Here is a 19186-nt window from a genome sequence, read left to right on the forward strand (position 1 = left end):
GCACAGAATAAATATGATTTTCTCTGCAACCGTTGGTCCAATTGACAGGAAATTTTCACCATCGTTGCATCTCCATCTGTAGAATTTTCTAATGATAATTCTAATGTCATAGGTCACGTGGTTCGGCCGCCATCTTGGAAAAACCGAAAAACTTTGCACCTCTTTTTCTCCGAAAGCACTGAATAGAAAAAATTGAGACATGGCTCATTGTTAAGAACTCTCCACGGGGAATAAAATATGTTAATGATGATGTCATGGGTGCCTCCATTATCACGTCATAATTCGACAAGTACAAAACTTCATCCGTTCAAGATGAAATTTCTTAAGCGCCATGTCAGCATAAACTGGTGGAGAAAAAATATATAATGATGACGTCATTGGTCATGTGTTTTGGCCGCCATCTTGGAAAACCCCCAAAAAATTGCACCTCTATATCTCCGAAAGTGCTGAATAGAAAAAATTGAGACATGCCTCATTGTAAAGAACTCTCCATGGGGAATAAAATATGTTAATGATGATGTCATAGGTGCCTCCATTATGACGTCATAATTCGACAAGTACAAAACTTCATCCGATCAAGATGAAATTTCTTGAGCATAATCTAGGAATAAATTGGTTTAGAAAACAAATGATGATGTCATCGGTCACGTGGTTTGGCCGCCGTATTTGTCCAAAATGGCCGATAAAAAGTACATTCTGGCAAGTCCTCAGTCTCTGACCGATTTTTCATCTTTGTTTGTCTGTCTGTGAGCAGGATATCTCAAAAAGTTATGGATGAATTTGGACAAAATTTGGTGTACAGGTTGAGTGTTTGACAAGGGCGAATTGATTCGACTGGTGAGCTACTACCTGTGCTACATGATTTTGCAATATATTGTTACAGATACGACTTTGATGGTATGGTGGGCCGAGCGGGATGGCCGCCGTATCCGTACAAGTTACCCCGATTGCACCCGGGGTTGACTAGTCGCGCTATGCTAGACCAATGAAGGAAAAAGAAGACACACGGCTGGAATTAATACGACACGACACCAGGGATACGGTTCTCAAAGGTTGTTATTACAATAATGCGGAAGGTTTAGATTACAGGGACAAGAGGGAAACATAGGAAGGTGGGCACTTAAACACACTTATATTATCCCCGGACAGACGACAGGTAAACGCGGGACAAGGCTCACTCACACGGGGTTTGATGGCCAGGAAAGCGGGTAGCGATCGCTCCAGGTGCACCTGTGCTCAGGGCAGGATCACGTACGGTCCAGTTCAAGAGATGCGGTGGAGGTATTGCAGCGCTCGAGGGGTGGCGACTTCTCTCTCCAGGCTGGGGGCGCATCTCACGTCACATCCGGCGCGGGGCCGCGTATATCCGGCGGGGAGTGACACGCCCTCGGCTCGTTAGCTCCGCCTCGTGGAATCGGCACGTTGCTTCTCATTGGGTGCGTGCGGGGGGGGTTACTGGCTCCGCCCCTGACGAGGAGCTGACAGCCAGCCCCTTCGGGGTAACCCCGTGGAGCGCATGGTCTGGAGCTAATCGAGCCGGTGTGAGGACGCATCCTCCCCCGCTCCGCCGCCATCTCCTCTGTTGTTGTTGTAATTGTTGTTGTAGTTGTTGTTATTGTTGTTGTTTGGGGAAGAAGATGGGAGGAGGTATGGGAAAGGTCCTAAACTCACTACTGATGCCATATAATCACATTCTGGTGCAACGAAGAGTCATAATTAATGGAGACGAGGCCTTAACTGACATAGAATAAGAATAACTAGGAAGATGTCCGAAAGTTGTCTACGTGTGGTGCGGTGGACCTGGGCACGACATTTAATGGGGGAATAAGGGGAAGGTCGGCTCTACTGATTGTTATTTACATGCAATGGGACTAGGGAATGGGGGATCGGGGAAAGTTGGGGAGTATTGGAGAAAATAGGGGAATATTTACAAGCGGATATGGAGGCCAAATTCCATATTCGCAACATTGCACCCTTCTCTACCCTCGGGGCGTCCCGACCCGATAAATTTTTACCTACTTTAGTGTGGCACGCAATGTAGTTCCCTCTACTATTAACTCTACCCTGAGTGCGACAGTTTTACAGATATTCACAAATGAGTAAATATGTCCCCCTGCGACGTTGCACCCTTCTCCTCACAGAAACACACCCACAGGATAACCGAATCCGGAAAGAATCCTCAAACTAAACATACAGCCGGTAGGGAGCATTATTTACAAGACTACGCTGCTATTTACACTACGATCCAGGACCTGTTTTTGGAGGAACACATGCAGATGTTATGCATAGAGAGAGCGCGCTTGCCAACATCGATACACCAACCCACGAGTGCTCTGTGGCCGACGGCCTTTAATAACGTGCAGAGCACCCTTTCCCAGCATCAAAAGCACCACCCCACCACACAGTCAGCACCATCCGGTGCAGTCACCATTGTTCATTGGTATAAAAATAAATTCGACAACCCCTAACCCTGCAGGTGTCTCTTGCTCTTCTTGTGGTGCACTTGGTGTTAATTAACAGTGGTTCACCTTTATGGCATAGGTGCCACGTTGACCCATAGGTCCTTCCACGGGTGGTGCTTGGCCGCAAAAGAGCTGCGGTCCATTGTGGGTGGCCACAAACATTGCGGTCCATATGGTGTATCGATCCAGGCAGCCAACAGCGAAAGTGCAGGCCCACAACTGCGTAGCCAGCACCTCTCTCTCCTCTCTCTCTACCCCAAAGCCAGATCCTCGGAGGTGGGAGACAAAAGAAGAAACAAGTGAGTAAGGTGGTAAGGGCGCAAAGGTGCACGCAATATAAGGTAATGCACACTGGGGGCACATGGGAACCAGGTGAGACAGGTACGTTCCTATCGTACGCCCCCCCCCCCCACCAGGTAACCTACATGGCCCCTCCCTTACCCCTTACTGTATCCACAAAACACAACACTACCCATAAACATCTACTTTACAAATCGACAAACATCCCTACTGTCTTCCCCGTTCCTCCCATAAACCAAATTCGTCTTCTCTCCCTCCTAACCAATCAAATTTGCCATTTTCAACTCTCATCAAAATTTGCCATCTCCAACTGCACATCAAAATTTGCCATCACCAATTCATCATCAGTCCCTCCTAGGGAGGGAGAGATGGAATCACCCCAATGTCTCATCCACGTCGTGATGCGTCTCACAAATCCACAGCAATTTCATTTCCTGCACAAAACAAAGAAAACACAGGTGTGGAGTCATCATCATCACCACAGGCAAGTGGCTGCGTATGGTGCGACAGGTTCATCAATCCTAACTATCTCCTAAATGACTTTAACAACTTTACACTACCCGGGGTCTCTCTCCGGCCAAACCATTGGCCCTCTTACACTATGGGTTCTAAAAACCAATTCCCATTGGCCAAACTGTGGTGCTCTTCAATTTGGGGTCTCACTCCCCCGATTCATCTCCCGGTGCCCTCGCACAATTTCTGGGCTGCGGCGTGTACCTCTCCCAGTGGGTCTACCCACCTGCACACCTCCACCACTGCAGTTGCCTCCGAGCTTACCTGCTCCTTGCCCTAACCTAACTACCTGGGGAAGGCCCTCTGGCACTCTCCCCACTCGGTGCCCTCTCTGGCACTGGGCTACCCGGGTCCATCCTCCGGATCCTCGGGCACCCACTCACAACTACCGGCTCCCAGAGCCCACCTGCGGCCTCACCTGGCCGACATCCTCACAGTGGTGGAGTGCCCAACCAACTACACACACTAACAGGCTACACGCCCAGCCATTTCCACAACACTAATGCACCCATTCACAACACCATTCTGCAACCGCACCACAAATGCCAATATCCAACCACAATTTACCTGCACCCTCTACCTAACACTTACACTACCCGCCCCGGGTGCTCGTGAAAGGGGTCCACTCTTCCCCCATCCACACCTTCGCACCATGCACACCACTCCGTACCACTCACTCCAACTCTCTCCACACACCTGTACCTGCACACCTGTGCTCTCACACCTGGTGCCACCTGCACCCTTCTCTCCCCAAGCGCATTCGCGCTGATCCACACACTCACTACTCATACACTGCTCCACACACCTGTCCAGTTGCACACCTGTGCAATCACACCTGTTCAATCCTCACACACACAGCATCATCTCAGCTAACTACTCCCTTCTGAAACTTGCGCTTCCCAGTCGTCCCTTTAAACTATTGCGCTCCCACGTCATTATCATCCATACTAATCTACCTGCGTCCCCACTACAGGTATCAGTCACTAACTAATCTTAACGTTACCTAATGTCAATCTTCGCTAGATCCCTACACACCATATCCTAACCCACCCGGGCTAGTTTTCACTGCCATACCCCCCATAAGCTATTGCTCCTTTGCCCCCCCTCAGGGGAAGGGTGGCAGGGATGCCATCCCACCACATCGGGGGTCTCTCACTACCAATTTTGCACATCAAATTTCAACAAATCAAAAATTTGCCAATCACTGCCCATCATCTGCCAATCACTACTGCCAATCCTTTGCCAATCATCAAATTTTGTTTTTCTCTAATTTTGGGTCCAAAACACTAACCTCATCACCCAGTCTACTCACTACTGCCTCTCGGTGCGCCAATCCTTGTCCAAAGCCCGGCTTCGTAAAGCCAAACAATGGATGCTGGTTGTTTTGTGCCATCGGCTGGATGCGTCCGGCACTCGGTGCAGGGACGGGGGCTTACCCGGGCCGAGATCCCACGCATCACCTCGGCGTGGAGCCATCCAATGTCCCGATCTCGACCTGCCGGCACGTCTCAACAAAACGTGGTCGCCATAACGACCCTTTTTATCGGGCTGCCCGCTCCGCCTAGTGGAGCACGGACGCGGCCGTTCAAAGCGAGGCCCAGCACGCACCGAGGGCCCGATTCGGCTAAAAGTCGACCTAACCTCTAACCCGTGTAACGTCGATGCCTCACCTGGACGCTTACACCCCGCAGCCCGTTCCTTGCTCACACATCCAGCCGTCTCCATGCTCCTCGTCGTACCTTTCCTTACACACCAAGGTACTCTCATTCCACTCACAGACTTGGTCACACACCTGACCACCGAACACTTTGGCACACATTCGTTGCTCGCACACCTCACCAATACACCGCTTCGCGCCCCCTCCTCGGTCACCTCCTCTGTGACAATCACAGGTGTGCCCTCATTCGCACACCCAACCACGTGCCTCACCACCAACTCCAGCGTGCATTCCCACTCACGCTCTACCATTCCAGGTGTGCATCCTTCCATCCCAGGTGTACATCCTCGCTCACCTGTCACAACTAACTCACTCTCCTTGTCACTCTCACTACTCTCACCTCCATTCTTGACAACGCACTCACCCTTACTCTTGACAGCACACTCTTTCCCCATGCACCTGTCCGTCACACACCTTTCTCGCGCACACTCCTGCGCACACTCTCCCGTCACACCCTCTGTAACACTCACCACACCACGCTTCCATGTGCTCCCTCGCACACGCGCTACGACCGACTCACTCTCGCCAGCACACTCACTCCTTGGCACGCACTTTTTCCTCACACACCCCAGAGTCGGACTTTCTCGCACACCTCCTTTTTCGCACACCAGACCTGTCGCACACTTCACCAACGGCCTCTCACGAACACCCGGGTCCATCTCGACCCCCAAGCTTCTTAAATCCCCTGGCGCATCATACGCACGACCATATTGGTCACCACTTACACCGGGTCCTCTTCCTCTTCGCTTCTCCTCCATCACCTGCGAATCCCTCATCCGGTTAATGAGCACATCATCACGATCCAAACACAGACTTTGGACCAATTCTTTTATCTCCTCTTTTATCTCTTTCTTATCCCCTCTCCGTCGCTTCTTAATTTCGCTCATCCCTTCTTCCACTTCTTCTAATTTGTGCTTCACCTCTTTTATTCCCCGGTACGTCTCCTCAAGCTCGTCCTCCAAGGCTACCTTGACCGTTTCCAGGTGCGTCCTCACCTGCCGGTCCTTCGTCTCCATTACCTCTACCACCTCGTCCAACCTCGCCGTCAGTCCCTCACGTACCATCTGACATTCCCTCTTCGTCGCTACCAAGTCATCCTTTAGTTCCTTCTGTGTCGCTTTCAACCCTCCTAATACCGCAGTGTTCCTTTGAACCTGCTCCACTAACTCCGTCTGTCCCACCGTCAGCTGCTCCACCTCCTGCGTCAGGTCCTCTATGCCCCCTTGTAACTTTACAGTCCCCTTTCTCACCTCCTTTTCCATGTGCTCCTTACAGTGCCTCACCTCCTCGCGCACTCCTCCGACCTCCTCACTCACTCCTCCTCTGATCTCCTCTCCCATCACTTGCATCTCCTGCCCAGATGCCACCCTCATCTGCTCCATTTCCTCCCTGTGAGCATCCAGTTTGGTTTCTACCCCCATTCTGACCCCCTCTATCTGCTGCTCCATTTGTTTAACTTCCCTTTCCGCTTGGTCCCTCATGTCCCTCAATTTGCCTTCCATACTGTTTTCTAACCCCTCTAACCCATTTTTCACTCCCTCTATTTGATTCTCTTGAGCGGCCATTCTGTTTTCTACCCCCGTTAACCCATGTTTCACTCCCTCTATCTGATTCTCTTGAGCGGCCATTCTGTTTTCTACCCCCGTTAACCCATGTTTCACTCCCTCTATCTGATTCTCTTGAGCGGCCATTCTGTTTTCTACCCCCGTTAACCCATTCTTTACTTCTTTTATCCCGTTGTCTAACCCCTCAAATTTCTTTTCTAATCCCTCACCGGTACCCCTCATTTGGCCCTCCAATCGCTCACCCTGAGCATCCATCCGGTTCCCCATTACCCCCATTTGGTTTTCCAATCGCTCACTATTCTTTTCCATAAGGGCCGTCATTTGTATAAAAAAAAGTTCCAATCTTCCCAGCGGCGCTACTTCGGTCGCGGGCACGGTGACCAGCGAGGCGCCATTTTGCGCGCCCGCTTCTTCGTGCGTGACGGCGCTATTTTGCGAACCTGCCGCCCTCACTGCTTCGCTCTCCTCCTGTCCCTCATTTTGGTCCTGGATCGACCCTACCTCACTCTCCTTTACCGGACCCCAGCTGTCTTGATCCGCCATAGCGCGACTTTCAAAATTCGGTTTTTATTTTTTATTTTCGTAAAACAAATTGAAATTTCGCCGTTATAATTTCGCGCGGGAAACGCGCTCCGAATCGATTCGGTCGAGCGCCGTACGCGCTCCGGCTCGATTTTCCCTCCCAAAATTTGGGCCTAACTAATTTAGTCCCGGGTTCGAATTCCACTCCTCGACACCAATTGTTACAGATACGACTTTGATGGTATGGTGGGCCGAGCGGGATGGCCGCCGTATCCGTACAAGTTACCCCGATTGCACCCGGGGTTGACTAGTCGCGCTATGCTAGACCAATGAAGGAAAAAGAAGACACACGGCTGGAATTAATACGACACGACACCAGGGATACGGTTCTCAAAGGTTGTTATTACAATAATGCGGAAGGTTTAGATTACAGGGACAAGAGGGAAACATAGGAAGGTGGGCACTTAAACACACTTATATTATCCCCGGACAGACGACAGGTAAACGCGGGACAAGGCTCACTCACACGGGGTTTGATGGCCAGGAAAGCGGGTAGCGATCGCTCCAGGTGCACCTGTGCTCAGGGCAGGATCACGTACGGTCCAGTTCAAGAGATGCGGTGGAGGTATTGCAGCGCTCGAGGGGTGGCGACTTCTCTCTCCAGGCTGGGGGCGCATCTCACGTCACATCCGGCGCGGGGCCGCGTATATCCGGCGGGGAGTGACACGCCCTCGGCTCGTTAGCTCCGCCTCGTGGAATCGGCACGTTGCTTCTCATTGGGTGCGTGCGGGGGGGGTTACTGGCTCCGCCCCTGACGAGGAGCTGACAGCCAGCCCCTTCGGGGTAACCCCGTGGAGCGCATGGTCTGGAGCTAATCGAGCCGGTGTGAGGACGCATCCTCCCCCGCTCCGCCGCCATCTCCTCTGTTGTTGTTGTAATTGTTGTTGTAGTTGTTGTTATTGTTGTTGTTTGGGGAAGAAGATGGGAGGAGGTATGGGAAAGGTCCTAAACTCACTACTGATGCCATATAATCACATTCTGGTGCAACGAAGAGTCATAATTAATGGAGACGAGGCCTTAACTGACATAGAATAAGAATAACTAGGAAGATGTCCGAAAGTTGTCTACGTGTGGTGCGGTGGACCTGGGCACGACATTTAATGGGGGAATAAGGGGAAGGTCGGCTCTACTGATTGTTATTTACATGCAATGGGACTAGGGAATGGGGGATCGGGGAAAGTTGGGGAGTATTGGAGAAAATAGGGGAATATTTACAAGCGGATATGGAGGCCAAATTCCATATTCGCAACAATATATATATATATATATTGTAAAAGATAGCACACTGAGCAGTAAAATAATTTTAAATGCTTTATTAATCTTTAAAAAAAAAAATCATCTTTAAAAATTATTGATTAAGCCTGTCCTTGATGGACTACATAATCCGTGCCTGGAGCCTTCTACATAAAAAAAAAATCACCTGACGTTTTGAGAGCAAACTAGTTCTCTTCCTAGGATGTGTTGAGTGTGGTGGTGAAACCATGAGATATTGTTGTAAGTTCATTGCGTTAATTTGCTTTAATGTGATATTTGAAGTTTTTTAAATTATATATCTGATCCGGAATGGTGGAGCTTCGTGAGCGCGCCATGCTGGCAATGGAGACGTTTGCTGTAATTGTTGCTGCCTGCTGAATGACTTTGGGTTTCGCTTGCAATAAACCTTTGTTAATGAACTTCAAGGAGTGATACTGGATCTTAGGGACGTTATACAATTGGCGACGAGGAAAACTACATTCTTGAGATGGCGGTTTATGGAAAACTAGTGAGATATCCGTGTTGCGCACAGGTGGGAGGCCAGAAGCAAACAGGCAATGCAGATATGGCGAATGCTAACGCATGAAACCAATAAATTCCACATTCCTGTAGCACCTTCAGTCGCACGTCAGACATGGACAGCAAGTTCTTGAAGGACTTCCATGAAAAACGTGCCTTTCGCAAAAACGTACCCGGAATAAAATATGTTAATGATGATGACATAGGTGCCTCCATTATGACGTCATAATTCGACAAGTACAAAACTTCATCCGATGAAGATGAAATTTTTTGAGCATAATCTAGGAATAAATTAGTTTAGAAAACAAATAATGATGACGTCATCGGTCACGTGGTTTGGCCGCCATCTTGGGAAAACCGAAAAATTTTGCACCTCTGTATTTCCGAAAGCGCTGAATAGAAAAAATGGTGACATGGCTCATTGTTAAGAACTCTCTATGCGGAATAAAATATGTTAATGATGATGTCATGGGTGCCTCCATTATGACGTCATAATTCGACAAGTAAGAAACCTCATCCAATCAAGATGAAATTTCTTGAGCGCCATGTCGGCATAAACTGGTGGAGAAAAAATATATAATGATGACGTCATCGGTCACGTGGTTCGGCCGCCATCTTGGAAAAACCGAAAAACTTTGCACCTCTATATCTCTGAAAGTGCTGAATAGAAATAATTGACACATGGCTCATTGTAAAGAACTCTCCATGGGGAATAAAATATGTTAATGATGATGTCATAGGTGCCTCCATTATGACGTCATAATTCGACAAGTACAAAACTTCATCCGATCAAGATGAAATTTCTTGAACGTCATATAGGCATAAATTTGTGGAGAAAGAAAATAATGATGACGTCATCCATTACGTGGTTCGGCCGCCATATTTGTTTTAACACAAAAACCTTAAAAACCACTGAAAATACATCTTGGCGAGGGTTTGCAATCTCTGATTGCTCTTTTTCTTGTTTAATTTGTAAAGTGATTCTTCATAATTGAGAGATATGGCCAAAATATCTTTAGGCGACTTTAGGCCAAAATATATTGAGATATAAACTTGTGCTAAACGTAGAATCCTTTCAACCAACGTGTCTGTCTGTGTGAAAACAACACACGCCCCACGTCCTGAACAGAAGTGTGCCAACTAATGCACATCAGTAAAACTTTACAAAGAGTGGAGAATAGCATTTGAAGCATTGACGTTTTCAAATGAGCTTCTCATAAGTCATAACGATAAATCTTCTTTCATGTGCAGGACAAGGCTATCGGGTAGCATCATTGGCTGATGGTGCAGCTGTGCCGCTGATGCAGTGCCCTCTGTAGATTAGGGGAGGAATTTGTAATTTGGCCAAGATGCCGGTGATAACTTGCCTACTCTTCACGAAGGACACCGTGGGATCTTTAAAGCTCACCGACTTATAGCGGCAGACGGGGCGACCAGCTTAACGTCCATCCGAGGGGCAGCACACACATTGATGAATCACCCTGCATGTGAAACACTGGGATGACAACTTTCAGCTACGCCAGGATTCAAACCCAACCTAGATAGTCTAGTAGGAAGACTAGGTCCCCCTGCACCCCCCGGAGATATACTTCTAATCAGTGTTTCTAGATTGGAAAGAATGTGTAGAAAATGACTAGCTATGGCCCCAAGCTGAAAAAATGTCCCACATACCATTTTTATGCAAATTACTGCTGCCATTATCAAAAAAACGATTTTTGACATATCTCAGCCAATATTGCAGATAATTGAAAAATGAAGGTGTCTAGACCCATGTTTTGAAGGGCATAGATCATGATAGAACTATTCATAACATGATTACATGTGTCTATGGTATACTAGTATGCTAATTAGTGCTTTATTTACAAAATAATCACAGTTTTACGAAATAATAGACTCATATTAAGGTCCGTCTACACAGACGTTAACACAAAGTTTTATTTTTCTAAATATTACAACTGTCAAAATAGTCCTAGCACTCAATGTGACCACTCTTCTCTTGCTTGTTTTAGATAAACATCATTAGCATTAGTGATTCTACACTGAGTCAGTCATCATCATTTTCATCGAAATCGTCAGAGTCAAACTCTTCTTCTCCTTCCTCTTCCTCCTCCTCTTCGTGCTCTCCTGTGTTCAGAAGATCCACCAGTGAGGTTGGTAGGATGGGACCACTGGACCACATTGGTTTCAACAGTCCTTCATCAGTCCTTATCCATCCTTGCTCCTCATAAGGTTTTGGCTTTTCGATGATAGGTTGATCGGCTCTTTTGTACAATGCTACGCGGTGGTTCACACGCTGGATGTGCGGCTTCAGGGCAGACTGGCATGGAGGAAGGCGAGCCAGATCAACCTTGGACTTGGATGTGAGGGTCTTGTCCTCTCCCACCATTTTTCGTAGCAGCTTGGCACGGACAATGTCCACTGATGACTCGCGACTCTGGCCGTACATCACACAGGTGAATTTTTCTAACTGCCTCTCCACCTCAGGGTTGGCATCCCAGTTGTCACCCAGTTCACCGAATGCCCTGTGAAACCTGGGATTCTTCTCCAGCTTTTTCAAGGGCCCGACTTTTCCCTTCCCTTTGAAGGCACTGGTGCAGTCTTCTCCGCTGAACACATAGTACCCCAGGAGAGTGGCACAGTAGTCCTCTCCCAGGGATTCTGCCAGCTCAGAGACGTTGACAAGTTGGCGATGCTTCCCTGACCCTGTATCCAGGTACACCGTCAGCTTGATGTTGTGGGCATGGTGGAGCAGGATCAGGAGGATGTCTGTGTCCGGTGTTCTGACTACAGCGTTCTTGTATCCGATGGTAGCAGCATGATGGAGGTACAGAACCACCCTGGTATCAGTCTCTTCCTGGTTGCTGTAGATCGTGGGGAGTTCACGTACCTCGACCTGAAACACAAAAAGGCACCGCATTTCAATCACCAGTCACTGCCAGTTTCAGATCTAGACAAACATCACAGGTAATCACCTTTTTTTCAGGAAAAATTACAAATTGAATCGCCATTCACGAAGGGCTTTCAATTTTACCTTGCCATTCGTTGAGGCAAGTTGGTGGCCATGGTTGGTCTTTACACTCTCTGAAAGCCTGTAGAATACCCTGGCGAAGTTGGAGGGCAACATTTTGGTTCTTGTTTGTGCTTCCGAGTGTGAATGCTCGTGCGAGAGCATTGGAAACTGTTATGTTTGAGCTGTGCACAAGCCAGAAAGAAATGACATCACATTTGTCATGATCAACCTTCGTGAAGTGGATATGCTCCTTGATTGGGTCATTCTGTAGGCGTTTCAGTAGTTTCTCTGACCGATAATTTGAGTTCTCATATCCATTCAGTTTCAGTTCCTCGACATAGAGCAAGCGCAAGGAAGAAAGCTGTAGAACTTTATTCTGCTGGATGACCTGGGTTTGAATGTGTTCCAGTACTGAGTTGAATGCCTTTTCATGGGCGGCTGACATGCAAGCCTGCTCCTTTGGTGCTTCGGCTCTGTGAATCGCACGCTCATAGTTGTAGAATGCTGTGCGGAAAGCTTTAAAACATGACGGATGGTGTTTGGCCTCACATGCAAAGAGGTCTTTGTTTTTCACCTTTCGATGGAGTCGATAGAGACCCATTTTCTCAGCCCGTGTTTCGATTTGCTCCCATGCATTTTCTTTGTTTTTAAAGGATGGGAAGGTTGTAGGCCTCTCAGTATTGCGATGAGCATCTTTGGTCTCAACTTTCTCACAAAATATACACTCTGGCGGGAAGATGGGTTCAGCAGAACCTCCTGGTTTACGAGGAGAGTGATGCCATGATGAGGTTGATGGCCCTGGTTCTGTATCATCTCCCAGACGATGAAAGTGGCGGACAAAGTGCTTATAACACTTGCTGTGATATCCTACTCTTTCTAGGTCATCAGGAAGAGTTGCCGGGATCTGATCACATACTGATTGCATACGACATGGGGAGTCATGCGGTTGGTTGAGACGTCTATCCCGGATCTTTTGAAGCAGTTGCAGTTTTTCTGAAGCAGATCCTTTAATTTTACGGAGGGGCGTGAAATCCCCATGATCAGACATGGATGGTACATGAAGGATGCATGTAGGAGGAGAGCTTTGGGCTGCAGGTTCTACACTCCGTTTTCTTTTGGGCATGCTTGCTGTCGATGTCTACCATCACTGTTAAATGACAAATAAGAAATCACGAATGATGTTAAAAGTGCCTGTGAAAGGAGGCTCTGAGTTTTCAGTGAGGTAACAGAGGTTCTGAGTCATGTTCTACACTAGGGTACTTTTTAGCTGACTAAACCATGTTTAGTGGCATCAAAAGTGCTAATAGCTAAAACATCTAAATTCTTCCACACTAACGTTAGCTATCTAGGCCAATGAAACATTGTGCTAAGTTACTGTAGCTAGCTCAGCTGTCGTGCCTCTTTCTGGTTCAATTCATATACAGAAGTCAACAGATATGTCTCATGTTTGGCATTAACAAAAGTTTAAGTTACACCGACATTAGGAACATACTGTACATAGATGAGGCTAGCTTTAACGTTAGCTAACATGGTGCTAGCTGGCTCAGCTGTTATTCTGCCTGTTTATGATTTCATGCAGAAACTGAAGTCAAGAGTGTGAGTAACATTATAGTTAGCATCTTACCTGGCTAGATTGGAGGATGAATACCAAGAACAACACACAGATGGAATGGAAGACTGAACTTTCAACTGAGGTATTCAATAACATCAACGTTACCAATTGATACGAGCGCGCGACATTACCAATTGATACGAGCGCGCGAGCGCGCATGTTACATGGATGGAAATGTAAAATGGCAGCTATAGCAGCACTAATTTGGATCTCTAGTCTGTCATTTCTGCACTGTGATTGGATAACATAAAAAAATATGTTTGGGAGTTAACAGCAGGAGTTGGTAGATTTTACGTGGGCTGGGTGAGAAACCTTTAAATAAGCAAGTGAAAATCTCTCGCAATACAAAGTCAATGGTGGGAAGAAAAGTTGAGTGGTACCAATGTTACTGCCAATGTCCCGCCCCTATGCAAGACTCAGGAGCATCTTGTTGACATTTAACCTTGAAAATACCTGGGTTTAGACCCCTTATGTACCATGTTAAGTTATCTGCAGTATTAACGTATCCTTATCATTTGTAAAACTGATTATTTTGTAATTACAGCATTAATATGCATACTAGTATACCATAGACACATGTAATCATGTTATGAATAGTTCTATCATGATCTATGCCCTTCAAAACATGGGTCTAGACACCTTCATTTTTCAATTATCTGCAATATTGGCTGAGATATGTCAAAAATCGTTTTTTTGATAATGGCAGCAGTAATTTGCATAAAAATGGTATGTGGGACATTTTTTCAGCTTGGGGCCATAGCTAGTCATTTTCTACACATTTTTTCCAATCTAGAAACACTGATTAGAAGTATATCTCCGGGGGGTGCAGGGGGACCTAGTCTTCCTACTAGACTAAGACAGCTTAGAGACGAGTATGTGTATCTCTAGTCAAGGCAATAGGCTCCCAAACTGTTTTGTCCACGACGCAAAATTTGAAATCACATTAGCCTCAAGACCCAAATGGTACCGCTACCTACTTGGTACCCCCAGATGAGTAAGTTATGCCGAAGGATCATTCACATCTGGCACCAACCAATGCTTTTTAAAGGTCTTGTTTAAAAAGTTCAAACCAAAGGTAAAACTGTGTACAACATCGGCTGGTAGAGTATCTTACAGACGAGGGCATTTGATTGAAAAGGGAATGATCTAAAGTATTTGTTCCAGAGCAATGATGGCCAAAAGGTCAAATAACAAAGAAACAAGAAGAAAACAAAGAACAAAGAAATGTAACTATTTGGACATGTCTTGGATGAACATTAACAAAATTATCAACAGCAATGCCAAATCTGTCATACATTTTGTGACAAAGACAACAAACAAATATTTAAACGTTTGTCAAGAATGACAGATCTAGCTGGGAGCAACGGAGGGAATAATCAATATTGTCATCACCGTGACTCGGTTTGGTATACATCTCCTTGGGAGACTTAGCCAAGATCGGGTAAATCTCCTCTGGGTCACCGCCATGACGAAACCTAGACAGGATCGGGTAAATCTCCTGTGGGTCACCGCCATGACGAAACCTAGACAGGATCGGGTAAATCTCCTGTGGGTCACCACCATGACTCGGCATACATCTCCTTGGGAGACCTAGACAGGATCAGGTAAATCTCCTCTGGGTCACCACCATGACTCGGTATACATCTCCTTGGCAGACCTAGACAGGATCGGGTAAATCTCCTCTGGGTCACCACCATGACTCGGTATACATCTCCTTGGGAGACCTAGACAGGATCAGGTAAATCTCCTCTGGGTCACCACCATGACTCGGTATACATCTCCTTGGCAGACCTAGACAGGATCGGGTAAATCTCCTCTGGGTCGCCACCATGACTCAGTATACATCTCTTTGGGAGACCTAGACAGGATCGGGTAAATCTCCTCTGGGTCACCACCATGACTCGGTATACATCTCCTTGGGAGACCTAGACAGGATTGGGTAAATCTCCTCTGGGTCACCACCATGACTCGGTATACATCTCCTTGGGAGACCTAGACAGGATTGGGTAAATCTCCTCTGGGTCATCACCGTGACTCGGTTTGGTATACATCTCCTTGGGAGACTTAGCCAAGATCGGGTAAATCTCCTCTGGGTCACCACCATGACTCGGCATACATCTCCTTGGGAGACCTAGACAAGATCGAGTAAATCTCCTCTGGGTCACCACCATGACTCGGTATACATCTCCTTGGGAGACCTAGACAGGATCGGGTAAATCTCCTCTGGGTCACCACCATGACTCGGTATACATCTCCTTGGGAGACCTAGACAGGATCGGGTAAATCTCATCTGGGTCACCACCATGACTCGATATACATCTCATTGGGAGACCTATTGCCTCATTGCCTCAAAACATTGCCTCAAACAGGGAACCATGATTGTCATGGGGCCTGCAAGGCTAACCCTCGCTCTAGCGGGGAAAATGGCCTTTAAAACGATCATTCATTCTATTATTGGGAGACCTAGACAAGATCGAGTAAATCTCCTCTGGGTCACCACCATGACTCGGTATACATCTGCTTGGGAGACCTAGACAAGATCGAGTAAATCTCCTCTGGGTCACCACCATGACTCGGTATACATCTCCTTGGGAGACCTAGACAGGATCGGGTAAATCTCTTCTGGGTCACCACCATGACTCGGTATACATCTCCTTGGGAGACCTAGACAGGATCGGTTAAATCTCTTCTGGGTCACCACCATGACTCGGTATACATCTCCTTGGGAGACCTAGACAGGATCAGGTAAATCTCCTCTGGGTCACCACCATGACTTGGTATACATCTCCTTGGGAGACCTAGACAGGATCAGGTAAATCTCCTCTGGGTCACCACCATGACTCGGTATACATCTCCTTGGGAGACCTAGACAGGATCAGGTAAATCTCCTCTGGGTCACCACCATGACTCGGTATACATCTCCTTGGGAGACCTAGACAGGATCGGGTAAATCTCTTCTGGGTCACCACCATGATTCGGTATACATCTCCTTGGGAGACCTAGACAGGATCAGGTAAATCTCCTCTGGGTCACCACCATGACTCGGTATACATCTCCTTGGGAGACCTAGACAGGATCAGGTAAATCTCCTCTGGGTCACCACCATGACATGGTATACATCTCCTTGGGAGACCTAGACAGGATCAGGTAAATCTCCTCTGGGTCACCACCATGACTCGGTATACATCTCCTTGGGAGACCTAGACAGGATCAGGTAAATCTCCTCTGGGTCACCACCATGACTCGGTATACATCTCCTTGGGAGACCTAGACAGGATCGGGTAAATCTCCTCTGGATCACATTATTTGAAAAAAGTGCAAGGGTGCCAATATTTTGGCCACGACTGTATATTGTACTTTATTATTATGTTTGTAATAAATTGATTTTTATTGAAGTGAACTGCATTGCTTGTGGGATTCAGCTGCAATACATTGTGCATTACATTAAAACAACTTACAGTATCATACTGAACTTTAAAAAATGCAATGCACAAAGTTTTGCATCACCAACACCACGACGGGGGCGTATCTCACTTGGTGCCACGTGGCCCTAAAAAGGACTGCTTGTGTTTGATAGCGAGAGCTGTTACGATGGCATGGCAACCAAAGCTCCAAAGCAAAGGATCAGTTCTGAAGTAAGTATTTGGCTCTTTAACACTGTTTTTTTTTTTTTTACTTCTTCTTATTATTATTATTATTTAAGCACCACATGGTTGCTGGTACCATCATCCCGCTAATACAATGCCCATTCACTGTAGGTTAAAGAAGGAATTTGTAATTTGTTCAGGATGCCAGTGATAGCTCGCCTACTCCTCTTAAAGGACCCATGGGATCTTTAACGTCCACCAACTAATGCTGTGAGATGGTACACCTAGTTTAACATCCATCCGAGGAACGGCACACACATTAATACCTTTAGGTAATAAAAAGAAAGAATATTCAGTCAGTACAGAAGGCAAGAACATCAAGTTACAGTAACAAACTGAAATATGCTTTTGAAACATGAAATATGCTACAATTTAAATCATTCTAGTAAGGCACTTGTGTTCTGTCCCTTCAGCTGACAGTTTCTTTCAATTTTCACAGACAAAGAAACAAACGAACAAAGAAACAAACGAACAAAGAAACAATCGAACAAACGAACAAATAAACAAACGAACATATAAACAAACGAACAAATAAACAAACGAACAAATAAACAAACGAACAAAGAAACAAACGAACAAATAAGCAAACAAACAAAGAAGCAAACTAACAAAGAAACAAACAAACATATAAGCAAACTAACAAAGAAACAAATGAGCAAAGGATCAAATGAACAAAGAAACAAACGAACACAGAAATAAACGAATAAATAAACAAACGAACAAAGGAATGAACGAATAAATAAACAAAGGAATGAATGAACAAAGGAATGAATCAACAAATGAACGAACGAACAAATACACAAACAAACAAAGAAACAAATGAACAAAGAAACGAACAAAGAAACAAACGAACAAAGAAACAAACGAACAAAGAAACAATCGAACAAACGAACAAATAAACAAACGAACATATAAACAAACGAACAAATAAACAAACGAACAAATAAACAAACGAACAAACGCACAAATGAACAAATAAGCAAACAAACAAAGAAGCAAACTAACAAAGAAACAAACGAACATAGAAGCAAAATAACAAAGAAACAAATGAGCAAAGGATCAAATGAACAAAGAAACAAACGAACACAGAAATAAACGAACAAATAAACAAACGAACAAAGGAATGAACGAATAAATAAACAAAGGAATGAATGAACAAAGGAATGAATGAACAAAGGGAACGAACAAATACACAAACAAACAAAGAAACAAATGAACAAAGAAACGAACAAAGGAACAAACGAACAAATAAACAAACGAACAAATGAACAAATAAACAAACAAACAAAGAAGCAAACTAACAAAGAAACAAACGAACATAGAAGCAAAATAACAAAGAAACAAATGAGCAAAGGATCAAATGAACAAATAAACAAACGAACACAGAAACAAACGAACAAAGGAATGAACGAAGAAATAAACAAAGGAATGAATGAACAAAGGAACGAACGAACAAAGGAATGAACACCAAAGGAACAAACGAACAAATACACAAACAAACAAAGAAACAAATGAACAAAGAAACAAAGGAACGAACAAACATAGGAACAAACAAACAAAGGAACAAACCACCAAAGGAATAAACGAACAAAGAAACAAACGGACATAGAAACAAACTAACAAAGAAACAAACGACCAAAGGAACGAACGGACAAATAAACAAACGATCAAAGAAACGAATGAACAAAGGAATGAACGAACAAAGGAACAAACAAACAAAGAAACAAAGAAACAAACAAACAAAACACACAGACATCATGCGGAGCATGATACTTGCAAGATCCCCCCCCCCCCCCCCTCAAATTTTTTCCCCATTGATACAGCAAATTGTCCATTTCATGAAGATTAAAATTCACGATCTTGATCAAAGCTCGAGTCAACAGGATGAAAAGTGACAATTTTTCAGATAAAAAATGATGATTTTATAAGTTTGACCTTGAGTTGACCTTTGACCTCAAAAATAGTTGGTTTCCTAATTCAGTGAGGGACTATACAAATGCTGTTC

The sequence above is a fragment of the Myxine glutinosa genome, chromosome 7, assembly GCF_964187855.1.
Source record: "Myxine glutinosa chromosome 7, kmMyxGlut1.1, whole genome shotgun sequence".
Taxonomy (NCBI): Eukaryota; Metazoa; Chordata; class Myxini; order Myxiniformes; family Myxinidae; genus Myxine; species Myxine glutinosa.